General features: G+C 45.4%; 1 protein-coding gene across 4 annotated transcripts in view; it reads left to right on the top strand.

Annotated features, from left to right (window-relative positions):
- The window catches only part of USP24 (ubiquitin specific peptidase 24), a 2,099,319-nt gene that overhangs the window by 377,597 nt on the left and 1,705,268 nt on the right, over positions 1 to 16,454 (top strand). The window lies entirely within an intron of this gene.

The raw sequence follows: 16,454 nt of genomic DNA on the forward strand, positions 1-16,454 counted from the left end.
CTTTTCTAGGGTTGTCCTGTAAGCATATGAGTAATGATGGGAGTGCCTCTTTCACAATTTTTTGTGAAGTTCTTTCGGGATCTAGCATTCTCCACTTTATGGCTATACCGTTTTGGCGTGCAACCGCTAAGTTCTGCGTCCAAGCCAGGGTCTCAATTAGTGAGGGGGTATTTATTCCTGTTACACTAAGAAGGATTTATATTGGTAGGTGGTCACTCAGACCAGAGACAAGGGTCTCGAAGTTCATCACCCGACTACCATATCTATTGGGCAGGATAATAAAATCTATGATAGAATGTAATCCCCTTGCCAAAAAAGTGGGGGTGAACTTTACCTTAGGGTGGCATAACCTATTTGCAAACCCAAGATCAAACTTGGCCATGATGTTATTTAAAATTTCCCCTTTCATATGATGTTGAAAGTGGCTGCAATCCCCGTGCTCGTCCATGCCATAATCTTGATAGCCGCATGTTTCCATTGTGCATAGATTTACGTTAAAATCCCCTACCCAAACCCAAATTAAGTCCTTCTCTAGTATAGGTTTTACCGCCCTCATTTCTTTTGACATTTTCAATAGTTCATCCCTAAAGGCGACGTTCTCAATGTTGTTATAGAAGTTTACCACTATTAACACATTTCTACAATTTAAATGAATGGTAACCACTTGGAAGTGAGGTGAGATTGATCTACCCAAACTAGTGGAAGTATTTAGGCGGTTAGACACATAGACGCATAAACCCTCTTTATGCCTACCATGACTGGAAGGTACTGCAGGGACATGAAATGTCTTAAAGCCATCTATGTGCACCTCCTTTGAAGCCCAGGTCTCCTGAACACAGAGTATGTCCATATCATTTACAAGCTTTCCCCATGATATTTCTGACACCTTGCTAGCAATCCCACTTACATTCCAGGTTACTACGCTTATTTGGCATGCTTCTGTGGTTATGTTCTTTATCTTGAGAGTATTTCCATCTTTAATTGTTATCGGGGGTACTTTTCCCCTTACCTCCCTCCTTGGTACCCCATCTGTTATATTTGTGATTTCCTCCTCCCTAATCTGATTTTCAGTTTTACTGTTTTGAATCTTCCCTATTTCATTAACTCGGTTTGTGTTTAACCTACTACCTGATGTCTGTCCACTTATAAATATCTTGGGTACAGACTCCCTTATACTCCCTGGCTTTCTGCTTGTGTTCCTTGTGAAATCATCAAGTCAGTCATTTAGATCTATGCCAGAAAATGGGTCAAGGAGGTTGCGTAGTGGAACATTCCAGTAATAATTCGGGTTGATGGGATAATAATTATAATCAAAACGGGGGTTATGTCTGTTAGAATATTGGTGAATAGGGGGAAATGGGGGAAATAAGGGGTCATTAAGGCTTTGCCTTACTGCGGTGTAATATGGTTTATGTTTACCAAAAGCGTAGAAGTTGGAGTGCCCCTCTTTTAAGGAGTGTACATGGGGCTTCATCATTGTTTGTGGATAAAAATAGGTCAAATTGCGGGTAGATACACTCCCCTCCTTTCTTCCTGAGTACCAATCTAAGATGTGAGTAACAACTCGGTGGTCCCTGAAATTTATAATAATTACGTCACCTTCTATATCTTTTGGTCTCACACCAACCCAGTCACATCTTCTCACAGACACTATGTCCCCATTTAGGTGTGGTGGCAATGGTCTGTTCATCCTTAGCCAGTGTATGACCCTATTCTTTAGACTGGAATCTGACTCTATGCTACCTGTTTGTAACCTAGGGACCCCAGTCAGGATAATGACGTAGTTTGTTGACTCTGGGGGGAGGTCGACATTACCCTTATATTTTATTTTAACCCGCTTGTCTAGTGGTACATTCCTTCTACTTGCATCTGTGGCTGTGAGAACCTTCGTGGGCATAGTCTTGGTTTTTCCCGCATGTGATACTTGTGTGTCCGCTAGGCCGGGTGTTATGTTACTGTTCACGGGGTTTTTTCCAGGAGGGCCTTACTTTGGGTCACTGTTGGTTGCAGCTGTACTTGTTCAGTTTATTTATAAATATTTTGTCCTGTGGCCTCATTTAATGTCCTTTCCGCTAAAAAGCGGTCCATAGTCTCTCCCAACTTTTTAACTCTTTCTAGTAGGGGAAACATGTAGGATCTGAGGAGACGTTCAATGTCCTCGATTATCCCTCTATACGAGTGATCTCCTAATGGTATATTCGAATCCACTTGTGGTTTACTTGCTACCTCTTTAGCAGTAGGTTTGTTGACTTTAGCCGGGTAGTTCTTTACTAGACATGGTGTTTTTATGTTAAGAGACTTTTTTCTCCCCATTGTATTCCTCCTTTTTTTCCTCGGTGGCGAACGGCACACTTCGAGGCTTCTCTTTTTTTGTGTTTTCCCTTCAAGTGATTTGGCTGTTTGGAGTGAGTGTACTTCACCTTGAGAGCCCTCCTCCACCGTCCAAATTGGTACAGGGGAAGAGTGAGTAGGGACATGTGGCAAATCGTGATCCACAATGATGGGAGAATTAAGGTCAATCAGGGCTTCAGTACCCAGTGAAGGCTGTATCGTGTTGCTTAAGTTAATGGTCTCCTTTTCATTTGTTTGTAGGGGGCCTTCTTTAAAAATTCGGGGGATATCATTAATATTAAATAAGTCCATATCAGACTCTCCTACAGATGTGACATTATTATTTGAAGGTGGACTCTTTAGCTCAATTCTTACGGGGACCAAAGTTTTATGCTTTAAGAGTTCTATAGAGAGGTGGCGTTCTGCTCTCCTTTCTGCCATCTCTATTTCTTTGTCTATGTCCCTTTTGGCACCTGCAAAATATTTATCCAAGGGGCCCAGTATACTTGTAGTGACAGACGTAGGAAGCGACGAGTTCAAGTTGTCTGTTGCCATGTTTTTTAGATGATTGGGCAGGGACTCAAAATGGCAGGCACGATAATCAATTACCTTTTCCTTACCCCAGTTCCAATGTTAGATGGTAGGCCCAGCCCGGCCGTATCCGGCCCTAGACGGCCACAGACGGCCCGCCCTTTGCCCGGGCTTAGCCCCGGGCGCTCCCGTGCGCTCACGCGCAGCGTTGCTCTCACGTATATGTAGGTTAAGGGCCGTAAGGAGGTTGGGCGGGGCGGTCAGGGAGAGCGGGCCAGGTGACTCGGCCAGTGGGAAAACCGGGACTCCTGGGAAAGCGAGTCCCGGTTTCCACGCTCCCAGCCCTGCCCTGTCGCACACCCCTCAGGCACCACAGGAGTCAGACGCTCAATCCACGGGGCGAGGCGGGACCCGCGAAGCGGGTTCCGCGAGGTTTAGGTCTGTTGGTAAAATAACGGCAGGAACAACGGGTAGAACAGAGATCCAAGGTATCCCACGACGCTGCGGTGTCCTCGCCTTTTCAATTGGATGGAGGTGGGCGGGGCGGTCAGGGAGAGCGGGCCAGGTGACTCGGCCAGTGGAAAAACCGGGACTCCTGGGAAAGCGAGTCCCGGTTTCCACGCTCGCAGCCCTGCCCTGTCGCACACCCCTCAGGCACCACAGGAGTCAGACGCTCAATCCACGGGGCGATGCGGGACCCGCGAAGCGGGTTCCGCGAGGCTTAGGTCTGTTGGTAAAATAACGGCAGGAACAACGGGTAGAACAGAGATCCAAGGTATCCCACGACGCTTGCGGTGTCCTCGCCTTTTCAATTGGATGGAGGTGGGCGGGGCGGTCAGGGAGAGCGGGCCAGGTGACTCGGCCAGTGGAAAAACCGGGACTCCTGGGAAAGCGAGTCCCGGTTTCCACGCTCGCAGCCCTGCCCTGTCGCACACCCCTCAGGCACCACAGGAGTCAGACGCTCAATCCACGGGGCGATGCGGGACCCGCGAAGCGGGTTCCGCGAGGCTTAGGTCTGTTGGTAAAATAACGGCAGGAACAACGGGTAGAACAGAGATCCAAGGTATCCCCTACTACTCATCAGAGCGCATCTCTGGCTCCCCAACCAAAAGCACTGCTGGCTCAAACTTCACACATGCGTTCAAGTCAGTACACAGCACTGGGCTCGCTACCTCAATCAGCCGCTCACTTCCACCAACTCAACCGACAACTTTCCTCAAGAGTGCTCTCACTCACACACATTCCCCTCGTCCACAGAGGCAGAAGGAGAGGTCAATCATTCTTCTACCAAGACGCCAAGTCCTGGAATGATCTCTCTCCCAACATATCAGGGCCTCCTCCTCACTTCTTGAGTTCGACAAGAAGCTTAAGACCTTGCTTTTTAATTACTCTTCTTGCGGCACCATCGAGACTGCCTGTACTCAGGCCCATCCTCACTACATGTCTACTCAGAGCATGGATACCCTCACGGACGACAAGCAGCGCTCTACAAATCCACCTTACATTACAATGAAATCTGCTACTGTCACGACAAGGTCTACCAGTGTCTGTTTGCCATTGTGTGGTCAGAGGACCGTAGATAAGAGACCATGGACCAGTAAATATGCCAGCCCACAGCCTTGTCTGCAGTGCAGTGTTTCATACTTTCCTTCTCCCCAGAAGCTAAAAAAATTCTTTCCCATTATAATTGTGATTTCAGTTTAAATACTACCTTAAAACGTCAAATGCTTGTTATACATTAAAAAAGTGCTGTAAAAATGATGTAGTGCTACCATCAGCACCTGCTCACATATATTCTTTTGTGCACCTATTTCATACCTAAAATAATTCAAACTTCTATATGATAAACTAACATTGTACCATCATAATAAAACAGTGAATAAATCAATATCTAATGTGCCATGCATATAATGAATAGTAAGCAAAATCACGCACTTAACATCCATGGATAAATTAAAGCAGGCAAAGCAATGGGGAGTTGCGCAAACAGCAGGCAAAAACATGAAACACAGCACTGGAAGAGCCGCACCTGTTCACAAGGCACTGTTGGTTGGACACTGAATCAGTGAGGGAATTTGCTTTGGGACAACCAGTTCCTGAACACCTTTTCAGTACGGTGAACCTTCTTCTCACTCCTTCCTTTATGTCTCAATGTTTATAGTGCTTGCCAATCTGATTCAAGCTTGTGAGTCTATGAAAAATCCAATTATGGAGAAGAAATACTTATCAGTAACTACAGTTCTCGATCACTGTTAACTTTCATGAATTCACATGCAATCCTCCCTCCGTCCCTCTTTGAGGCTCACATTTTCTATATTACTAACTCGTGCTTTAAAATTTGACCAGTGGTGCCTTCTAGAAGGAGTGGAAATTGAAGCACTTCCATCTCATTAGCTGACATTTGGGTCATTTTGTATGCAATAGATGTGCTTCTAAATGGATAATTGGTAGTTCATCTCGCTTTGGCTGATTGCTTTTTTTTGTTTTGAAATGAAATGAAATGAGGTTTAATAGAGCACTCTAATACCCGAAGGTGTCTAGGAGCTGAGCCAGAAATGAAAAGTCGGACATTAATCTGTAAAGTAGGTGCAAGTTAATGATTAAAGAGCCATATTTTTAAAGACCGTCTGAAGGTCAGCAGATCAGTGTTTATTTTAATACTGTGGTGCAAGGATTTCCACAGTCGAACGGCACATACCACAAAACTTCTGCCAAACCAGTCAGATCTCTGAAATCTAGGATTGACTAGATTTTCTGCAGTTGCAGATTGGAGAGGCCAAACAGGAGTGTAGTGCAAACAGTTAAAAAAAAAGATATTCTGTTCATATATTGTGCAGCGATGTGAAGGCGATAAACAAAGCCTTGAAGTAGATTTGCTTGCTGATGGGAAGCTAGTGCAGCTGAACTATAAATTGGGACACAATTTGTATTTAGGAATGCCCTGCAGTTGTCGGGCTGCTGCGTTCTGTATGATCTGAAGCTTAGAGAATCTCTTCTGGATGTTCATAAACAGAGCGTTACAGTAGTCTAGTTTTGATTCAATGAGGTCTAACACAACACTTTTCTGCAGATCTGATGGGATGAAGGGCAGGGCCTTACTGACTAATTTCAGGGTAAAGAAAGAAGCAGAGATAATATTGATGATATGGCCCTTAATAGCCAATTTACTGTCAAAGTATTCCTAGTTTTTTTTTACCTTAGTGACTGGAGTAGAGAGTGTGGCTAGCTCTTGAGGCCACCAGCTTGGAGACCAGAAGTGCAGGTTTCTTCTGAATAGTAAGACTTCAGTTTTTGGATAAGGTTAACTTTAACTAGTTTGTTATCATCCATCTCTCATCTATTTCCCTAATATGTAGGATGCAGTCATGGAATCTGGCAGCATTCTCCTCTGGATTACTAGTGACCGACACCAAAATTTTGGTGATGTCTGCATTGTGCATTAGCTCAAAACCAAAGGATTTAATCAGTCGCCAATGGGGTCGCATAAAGATTAAATAAGGAATGGCTTAGAGCTGACCCCTGACAGCACATGTCAGTGCGAAAGGGGAGAGCTAAACCCGTCCAAAGCCACACTCTGCTCTCGTCCAGACACAAAAGATTTAAGACGGGAGAGGCTTTGTTCCTGATCCAGAAGCAGAGAGTGGTTGCCCATGTCTAAGGTCGCCGAGAGATCTTATAAAGTCAGAGCCACAGTTCCTCCTGTGTCATGGATCTGCCCGATTTCCTCAGAGGCCGTAATGAAGGCTAGTTCTGTACTGTGAACTGGGTTGCATCCAAAATGTTAATTTTTTTTACATTAGAGATGAGTTCTAGGTTGATGGCTTTTTAATCTGTTTTAGCAGGAAATGGGAGCATTGCTATTATCCGATCATTGTTTAAAACTGTTGGATCCAGATTGTTTTTTTAAACATTGGTAAAATGTATGCTTTCTTCCACTCTCCTGGAAAGTGACCAGTACTGAACATCTTATCAAAGATGTCAGTGAGAACTATGGCAGCAGTTTCAGGCACTAACTACATTAATTTGGGAGGACAAGGATCTTTTGGGACACCCGATTTGATAGTCTTTAGCAAACCTAAAGTTTCCTGAAAGATTTTTTGTAGCATCAGTAACAGTCTCTGATGTTACCGTGAAGGGTACCATTGTCAAGTACCTTATGAGGAGAATCTGTCAGATTTACAAGCTGACGGAAAATGGATTATATGTGCATCATCATCTATTGTCAGGGTGGAGTTTGTATTTGCTAAAAAAGAAGTCATTGGCTCCTTTAACCTTGTTTTGAAAAAAGTGGCCAGGTTGTTTACAAGCTGTTGACAAACCATGTTCTTATTTTCTGGAGGTTTTGCCAGTTTCTTGACTGTTGCAAAAAGTTCCTTGATGGAACTCTTGGTTGAATCAGTTTTATGAGTGAAATATCATACGGGCAGTAGCTTACTTGCGAAGCTCCGTCTTGAAACTTTCGAGTTCGTATATGTAATGTACCTTTTACACCTCGTGTATTTTGTTTGCTCACAATTGTCACTTTTGCCTCATGTAACTTAACGTCTGCTTTTGTCATTTGTTCACTCGGTAATCACAGTGACTCGTGATTTCCGAGACTCTCGTTCTGTGGGGCTTCCACTCATTGAGGCCCAGATCCCGCCTCGGCCATGGGAGCCTCACATCTCCGGGACGCGTCTCCCGTCTCCCTTGCTGTATCTCCCGCTTTTATTGGTCTTTTTGGCTTTCACATTGGCCTCCGCGGTATCAGGGCACAGAGGAAAGCATAGAGTGACTGGGGATGGGCAGGGGGCATCGAGGCGTTATGGGCTGCATGGCAATGTTCTGTACCATTACCTCACCAGGACCGGTGCAGTGTAAGGAGTGGTTCGGGCAGGGCTTGTCTCACCCCGCTGCACCCTCTCGTCTCGGCATCACGCCGTGTCTTTCCTTCATGCTGACGCCCTTGTCTTCCAAGAGAAACCTTTGAAGACGCACGTGTTCTCGGCCGTCAGGAGAATTATCTCCAAGAAGTGACAGCGCCTTTCTGGCTGGCTTCGGCGGTTCCTGGGCAAGCAGAGCACGAGAAGGTAAGAGAGAGGAACCAACAAGCATTGGTAAAGCGTGAGGGGTGTGTGTAGAGATGGCTGGTCTTCACTCGGGCCCGGCAGTGTGATGGGGGAGGTTGTGTTTATATGTGTGGGAGCCTGATTCCGTGCGCGCGCTCTGGTGAGCGTCTGTTTTATTTCTGCTTAAGCGCTGTAATTTGGCACCGGATGTTTCAGCAGAGAGCTCTCTGCCACTCTGGGTCTCAGGGCGCCAGTGTTGCATATCGAGATTTCCTAAATTCAGAAAGTCATGCAGTTCTACAGAGGGGTTAACATATTCACATAACTACGCATTTAAGCGCTTTACATAATAAATCAAGCGCTGCCATATGGACCTATCTTTTTTTGGACTCCGGATATTCTTAAATCGCCCCTGTGCACTATTTGGTGGCTGGTCGAGGGCCTCGGGTGAAGTTATGCTGACGCTTCGGGAAGCTATATACCAAACATACAGCGTTGTTTTAGCCCGAGAGTGTTAAGGATAACAGCCCTTAACTTTAGGTAGAATGGACTACCCAAAGAGGCACAGACAGGGTGGACACATTGGTCCATTTGGTTTGGACTCCGCGTTCTCAGCCCTTACAAGTAATTTGACAACCTCAGTCTTGTGGGAGTTGAGCTCATCATAGTCTAAGTCTATTAGATTTCAACACCTGATCACTTGTTTCCGGAAAAGCCCAGACCTAAAAACATGTATTTTGGTGACATGAGCAGAGATGGCGACCTTGTGTTTGGTAACCAACATTTCCTCTCTGTTCCTTTATTAGCTTCTATTATCACTCGTTGAGATGGGCCCATTTCTCGAGACCGGTGCCCTGTTGCCACCTTAAAGTGACCGAAATGCTAATTGCTCAGCTAAATTCTCGATTTTCATAGCACACAAAATATGTGAAGGTTAAAAAAAAGTCAGACAAGATATAGGCAGCAAGATACAGGCAGACCACATTGCGTTCTGCAGGCGTAATTGCTTGTACACTATGGCAGTCTCTGGGTGTGTGTGTGGCTCTGGGTGTGTGTGTGGCTCTGGGTGTGTGTGTGGCTCTGGGTGTGTGTGTGGCTCTGGGTGTGTGTGTGGCTCTGGGTGTGTGTGTGGCTCTGGGTGTGTGTGTGGCTCTGGGTGTGTGTGTGGCTCTGGGTGTGTGTGTGTGGCTCTGGGTGTGTGTGTGTGGCTCTGGGTGTGTGTGGCTCTGGGTGTGTGTGTGTGTGTGTGTGGCTCTGGGGGTGTGTGTGGCTCTGGGTGTGTGTGGCTCTGGGTGTGTGTGTGGCTCTGGGTGTGTGTGTGGCTCTGGGTGTGTGTGTGGCTCTGGGTGTGTGTGTGGCTCTGGGTGTGTGTGTGGCTCTGGCTCTGGGTGTGTGTGTGTGTGTGTGGCTCTGGGTGTGTGTGTGTGTGTGTGGCTCTGGGTGTGTGTGTGTGTGTGTGGCTCTGGGGGTGTGTGGCTCTGGGGGTGTGTGTGGCTCTGGGTGTGGCTCTGGGTGTGTGTGTGGCTATGGGTGTGGCTCTGGGTGTGTGTGGCTCTGGGTGTGTGTGTGGCTCTGGGTGTGTGTGTGGCTCTGGGTGTGTGTGTGGCTCTGGGTGTGTGTGTGGCTCTGGGTGTGTGTGTGGCTCTGGGTGTGTGTGTGGCTCTGGGTGTGTGTGTGGCTCTGGGTGTGTGTGTGTGTGGCTCTGGGTGTGTGTGTGTGTGGCTCTGGGTGTGTGTGTGTGTGGCTCTGGGTGTGTGTGTGTGTGGCTCTGGGTGTGTGTGTGTGTGGCTCTGGGTGTGTGTGTGTGTGGCTCTGGGTGTGTGTGTGTGTGGCTCTGGGTGTGTGTGTGGCTGGTTCTGGGTGTGTGTGGCTGGTTCTGGGTGTGTGTGTGTGGCTCTGGGTGTGTGTGTGTGTGGTAGTAATTGCTGTCTGCTGAGCTCGTCCGTAGGGTACAATAGGTCTCACATTTGCGAGAGATTAAGCTAATGGCAATGTAAATGACAATGCCATTTATTTATCTGTTTTCAAAACCAACACATAAATACAAATTTTGTCATTTACAATGCCAATAGCTCGAACTTTTCCAAAGGCGAAACCATTGCATTGTAAATGCTTGTTGTTTATATAGCCTAAGGGTATTGGTGAACCATGGTTCAGAGGGGTAAGTTCTATGACTGTAATGAGTTTTAGATGGAATCAGTTTATCAGTTTATCAATTTATATTTATTTTAATACTGTGGTGCAAGGATTTCCACAGTCGAACGGCACATACCACAAAACTTCTGCCAAACCAGTCAGATCTCTGAAATCTAGGATTGACTAGATTTTCTGCAGTTGCAGATTGGAGAGGCCAAACAGGAGTGTAGTGCAAACATTTTAAAAAAAAAAAAAAGATATTCTGTTCATATATTGTGCAGCGATGTGAAGGCGATAAACAAAGCCTTGAAGTAGATTTGTTTGCTGATGGGAAGCTAGTGCAGCTGAACTATGGATTGGGACACAATTTGTATTTAGGAATGCCCTGCAGTTGTCGGGCTGCTGCGTTCTGTATGATCTGAAGCTTAGAGAATCTCTTCTGGATGTTCATAAACAGAGCGTTACAGTAGTCTAGTTTTGATTCAATGAGGTCTAACACTTTTCTGCAGATCTGATGGGATGAAGGGCAGGGCCTTCCTGACTAATTTCAGGGTAAAGAAAGAAGCAGAGATAATATTGATGATATGGCCCTTAATAGCCAATTTACTGTCAAAGTATTCCTAGTTTTTTTACCTTAGTGACTGGAGTAGAGAGTGTGGCTAGCTCTTGAGGCCACCAGCTTGGAGACCAGAAGGGCAGGTTCCTTCTGAATAGTAAGACTTCAGTTTTTGGATAAGATTAACTTTAACTAGTTTGTTATCATCCATCTCTCGTCTATTTCCCTAATATGTAGGATGCAGTCATGGAATCTGGCAGAATTCTCCTCTGGATTACTAGTGACCGACACCAAAATTTTGGTGGCGTCTGCATTGTGCATTAGCTCAAAACCAAAGGATTTAATCAGTCGCCAATGGGGTCGCATAAAGATTAAATAAGGAATGGCTTAGAGCTGACCCCTGACAGCACATGGCAGTGCGAAAGGGGAGAGCTAAACCCGTCCAAAGCCACACTCAGCTCTCGTCCAGACACAAAAGATTTAAGACGGGAGAGGCTTTGTTCCTGCTCCAGAAGCAGAGAGGGGTTGCCCATGTCTAAGGTCGCCGAGAGATCTTATAAAGTCAGAGCCACAGTTCCTCCTGTGTCATGGATCTGCCCGATTTCCTCAGAGGCCGTAATGAAGGCTAGTTCTGTACTGTGAACTGGGTTGCATCCAAAATGTTAATTTTTTTTACATTAGAGATGAGTTCTAGGTTGATGGCTTTTTAATCTGTTTTAGCAGGAAATGGGAGCATTGCTATTATCCGATCATTGTTTAAAACTGTTGGATCCAGATTGTTTTTTTAAGCATTGGTAAAATGTATGCTTTCTTCCACTCTCCTGGAAAGTGACCAGTACTGAACATCTTATCAAAGATGTCAGTGAGAACTATGGCAGCAGTTTCAGGCACTAACTACATTAATTTGGGAGGACAAGGATCTTTTGGGACACCCGATTTGATAGTCTTTAGCAAACCTAAAGTTTCCTGAAAGATGTTTTGTAGCATCAGTAACAGTCTCTGATGTTACCGTGAAGGGTACCATTGTCAAGTACCGGATAATGAGGAGAATCTCTGTCAGATTTACAAGCTGACGGAAAATGGGTTATATGTGGAGTTTGTACTTGCTAAAAAAGAAGTCATAGACTCCTTTAACCTTGTCTTGAAAAAAGTGGCCAGGTTGTTTACAAGCTGTTGACTAACCATGTTCTTATTTTCTGGAGGTTTTGCCAGTTTCTTGACTGTTGCAAAAAGTTCCCTGATGGAACTCTTGGTTGAATCAGTTTTATAAGTGAAATATCATACGGGCAGTAGCTTACTTGCGAAGCTCCGTCTTGAAACTTTCGAGTTCGTATATGTAATGTACCTTTTACACCTCGTGTATTTTGTTTGCTCACAATTGTCACTTTTGCCTCATGTAACTTAACGTCTGCTTTTGTCATTTGTTCACTCTGTAATCACTGTGACTCGTGATTTCCGAGACTCTCGTTCTGTGGGGCTTCCACTCATTGAGGCCCAGATCCGGCCTCGGCCATGGGAGCCTCACCTCTCCGGGACGCGGCTCCCGTCTCCCTTGCTGTATCTCCCGCTTTTATTGGTCTTTTTGGCTTTCACATTGGCCTCCGCGGTATCAGGGCACAGAGGTAAGCATAGAGTGACTGGGGATGGGCAGGGGGCATCGAGGCGTTATGGGCTGCATGGCAATGTTCTGTACCATTACCTCACCGGGACCGGTGCAGTGTAAGGAGTGGTTCGGGCAGGGCCCTTCTCTCCCCGCTGCACCCACTCGTCTCAGCATCACGCCGTGTCTTTCCTTCATGCTGACGCCCTTGTCTTCCAAGAGAAACCTTTGAAGACGCACGTGTTCTCGGCCGTCAGGAGAATTATCTCCAAGAAGTGACAGCGCCTTCCTGGCTGGCTTCGGCGGTTCCTGGGCAAGCAGAGCACGAGAAGGTAAGAGAGTGGAACCAACAAGCATTGGTAAAGCGTGAGGGGTGTGTGTAGAGATGGCTGGTCTTCACTCGGGCCCAGCAGTGTGATGGGGGAGGTTATGTTTATATGTGTGGGATGCCTGATTCCGTGCGCGCGCTCTGGTGAGCGTCTGTTTTATTTCTGCTTAAGCGCTGTAATTTGGCACCGGATGTTTCAGCAGAGAGCTCTCTGCCACTCTGGGTCTCAGGGCGCCAGTGTTGCATATCGAGATTTCCTGAATTCAGAAAGTCACGCAGTTCTACAGAGGGGTTAACATATTCACATAACTACGCATTTAAGCGCTTTACAAAATAAATCAAGCGCTGCCATATGGACCTATCTTTTTTTGGACTCCGGATATTCTTAAATCGCCCCTGTGCACTATTTGGTGGCTGGTCGAGGGCCTCGGGTGAAGTTATGCTGACGCTTCGGGAAGCTATATACCAAACATACAGCGTTGTTTTAGCCCGAGAGTGTTAAGGATAACAGCCCTTAACTTTAGGTAGAATGGACTACCCAAAGAGGCACAGACAGGGTGGACACATTGGTCCATTTGGTTTGCACTCCGCGTTCTCAGCCCTTACAAGTAATTTGACAACCTCAGTCTTGTGGGAGTTGAGCTCATCATAGTCTAAGTCTATTAGATTTCAACACCTGATCACTTGTTTCCGGAAAAGCCCAGACCTAAAAACATGTATTTTGGTGACATGAGCAGAGATGGCGACCTTGTATTTGGTAACCAACATTTCCTCTCTGTTGCTTTATTAGCTCCTATTATCACTCGTTGAGATGGGCCCATTTCTCGAGACCGGTGCCCTGTTGCCACCTTAAAGTGACTGAAATGCTAATTGCTCAACTAAATTCTCGATTTTCATAGCACACAAAATATGTGAAGGTTAAAAAAAAGTCAGACAAGATATAGGCAGCAAGATACAGGCAGATCACATTGCGTTCTGCAGGCGTAATTGCTCGTACACTATGGCAGTCTCTGGGTGTGTGTGGCTCTGGGTGTGTGTGTGGCTCTGGGTGTGTGTGTGGCTCTGGGTGTGTGTGTAGCTCTGGGTGTGTGTGTGGCTCTGGGTGTGTGTGTGTGGCTCTGGGTGTGTGTGTGTGTGTGTGGATCTGGGTGTGTGTGTGTGGATCTGGGTGTGTGTGTGTGTGTGTGTGTGTGGCTCTGGGTGTGTGTGTGTGTGTATGGCTCTGGGTGTGTGTGTGTGTATGGCTCTGGGTGTGTGTGTGTGTATGGCTCTGGGTGTGTGTGTATGGCTCTGGGTGTGTGTGGCTGGCTCTGGGTGTGTGTGGCTGGCTCTGGGTGTGTGTGGCTGGCTCTGGGTGTGTGTGGCTGGCTCTGGGTGTGTGTGGCTGGCTCTGGGTGTGTGTGGCTGGCTCTGGGTGTGTGTGTGGCTCTGTGTGTGTGTGTGTGTGTGTGTGTGTGTGTGTGTGTGGTAGTAATTGCTGTCTGCTGAGCTCGTCCGTAGGGTACAATAGGTCTCACATTTGCGAGAGATTAAGCTAATGACAATGTAAATGACAATGCCATTTATTTATCTGTTTTCAAAACCAACACATAAATACAAATTTTGTCATTTACAATGCCAATAGCTCGAACTTTTCCAAAGGCGAAACCATTGCATTGTAAATGCTTGTTGTTTATATAGCCTAAGGGTATTGGTGAACCATGGTTCAGAGGGGTAAGTTCTATGACTGTAATGAGTTTTAGATGGAATCAGTTGGTCAAGGGCCTTGTCTAGGCATTGACCATATTCGCTGGCATTTTTGTCCAAGTCTCCTGTGACCAAGGGGACAGTTCAAATTAATGTATGATTAAACAAATCAGTATCAAGCTTATGCCAGGGGCATTGGCACCTGGCTGATTTAGATGGAATATTCTCAGGGTTCTCCTTTTCCCAGTTAAGCTTGAACATTACAGCCAAGTGGTTGGACCAATTTAGAGGGAGCAAGGATGAGTTTTGTAGATAAGGATTATCTGAAAAAATTCCGTCCAGATAAGCAACCTGCCTTATGGGTAGGTCCCTTAACTAGCTGGGTTAGTCCAGAGCTTTCCATAAGATCAATGAGATGGGCATAATCAGTATCACAAAGGTTATCCAAGTGGAGGTTCAAATCTCCAAGGACTGTGAGGTCCAAAGGTCAGCTTTAAGCTCTAATAATTGGCTGATCTTATCTGTGAAAGATGCTCTAGGGCTGTAGATCAGAATGCCATCAACAGAATATTGTTTTTTAATTTCTATTGTAAAAGATAACCCAACGCAATCACAGATTGTGGGTAGCTCTTGGATTAGGATTGTAAGTGCTCTCGGTAAATGATTGCGAGACCTCCTCCTTTTCTGCCAACTCTGTCAAGCCTGGAGATTAGGAAACCTGGTGGAAGGGCCGGAAGAAGGTCCGGGTCTCAGGTGGCACGTTTCTGTTATAAAGATCAAATCAAGTCCTTTAGACTCCATAAAGTCTGCACATGGTATAGCATTTTTAACCAGAGATCTGGCATTGCTACGGGCACAGCCGCTGCTAGCTGGTCGAATGTGGTTACCTAAGGAGCCAGTGTGAGAGTGGAAGGTCTTTATTTTGATATTAGTTAATGCCAGTTTGCAGATGGAGAATGTCAGCAAATCTACCCCACCATAAGGATGTCGAGAAGGGCCAAGGCACAACTTACCTGATGATTTTAAGTTGGTTAGTTCCTCCCGCAAGTAGTGGGTTTAGTTCTTTGCGTGGATAGACAAACTGGTGAATGTGACTGGAGGCTTCTTCCTTGAAGGGATATTATACAAGCATGTGGATCCATAAAGTGTTGGAGAACTGTAGTTATTTCTTAGTAATCACCAATGTATGTGTTCCCCTGGGAACCCAAAATGTGACCAAGTATTTGTGCTGATACTTTTAGTGGCAATGATGAGCCTTGCATATGTTGGAGCCTCCAGCAATGGCATAATAGCTATAGCTTAATAAAATCATTAGACTGAGACGCCAAGGGCATTATCCATGTGATGGGGAGTGGAGCTTTTGTTGACAAAGTCATCATCAATGAAATCATTGTTGACTAAATGGTCGATTTGGTTGTCAGCAGAGTGATAGTTAATTAGATGTAGCTGATGGAGATTAAACTGTGATTGGTTGGATGACGAAATTTTGTTAATTTGCTCTAGATAGAAAACAGAGGTTTTTCCCCATTATGAAGTACCTTTGGGGATTGTTGATTTGACGTATCATTAACTCATACTCCGACTACTCATGTGGGAGAGACATACACCTTCAGGACGAACTATTAATGCATATCGAACATCTTCATTTAAGCTGTGCTACGTTAGCATATGGTGGGCCACCTAAAGTGAGTTCGTGTTTTTCAAGTTCCCAAAGCTTCTGCTCGATGCAGTTACATTTTGAAGAAAGTAAACTCTTTGTCAAGGATAACACCTATATTTTTGTTGTAAATTGGTATTATCTCTGTGGGAGGGGTGAGCCTTTTATTACACCTGTTTGGTTACAGATCATATAGTATTCTAAACCCCATTATGCTGCTCTGGAAACTGTGCTTCAGCATCGTTGTTGCCTTATCTGGCATCCCTCAATTCCTTTGGTTTTATTACCACACAGCCTTGAAGAAAATGCACTATTTTGTTTAGGGGTAGAATGTTTGTTTTCTTGTCATTTTATGCTATTAGAATGCCTCTTTTCAGTGGAATTTTTAGTCATGCACAATGTTTATCTGCTAGTTGCTTTTTGGCTTCGTGATCGTCATAAAGGCTGCTACACTTTGCCTATCCCACTATTTTCAGAAAATCTAATAAATTTCTGCTGTTATCATTTCGTTCCTGTAAGCCTGTAAATAAATACACGTAAAACTGGGTATAATCCTGATCTGGTTGACGATAATGTCCTTA

Source organism: Lissotriton helveticus, chromosome 1_2, assembly GCF_964261635.1.
Source record: "Lissotriton helveticus chromosome 1_2, aLisHel1.1, whole genome shotgun sequence".
In the NCBI taxonomy this organism is placed as follows: Eukaryota; Metazoa; Chordata; class Amphibia; order Caudata; family Salamandridae; genus Lissotriton; species Lissotriton helveticus.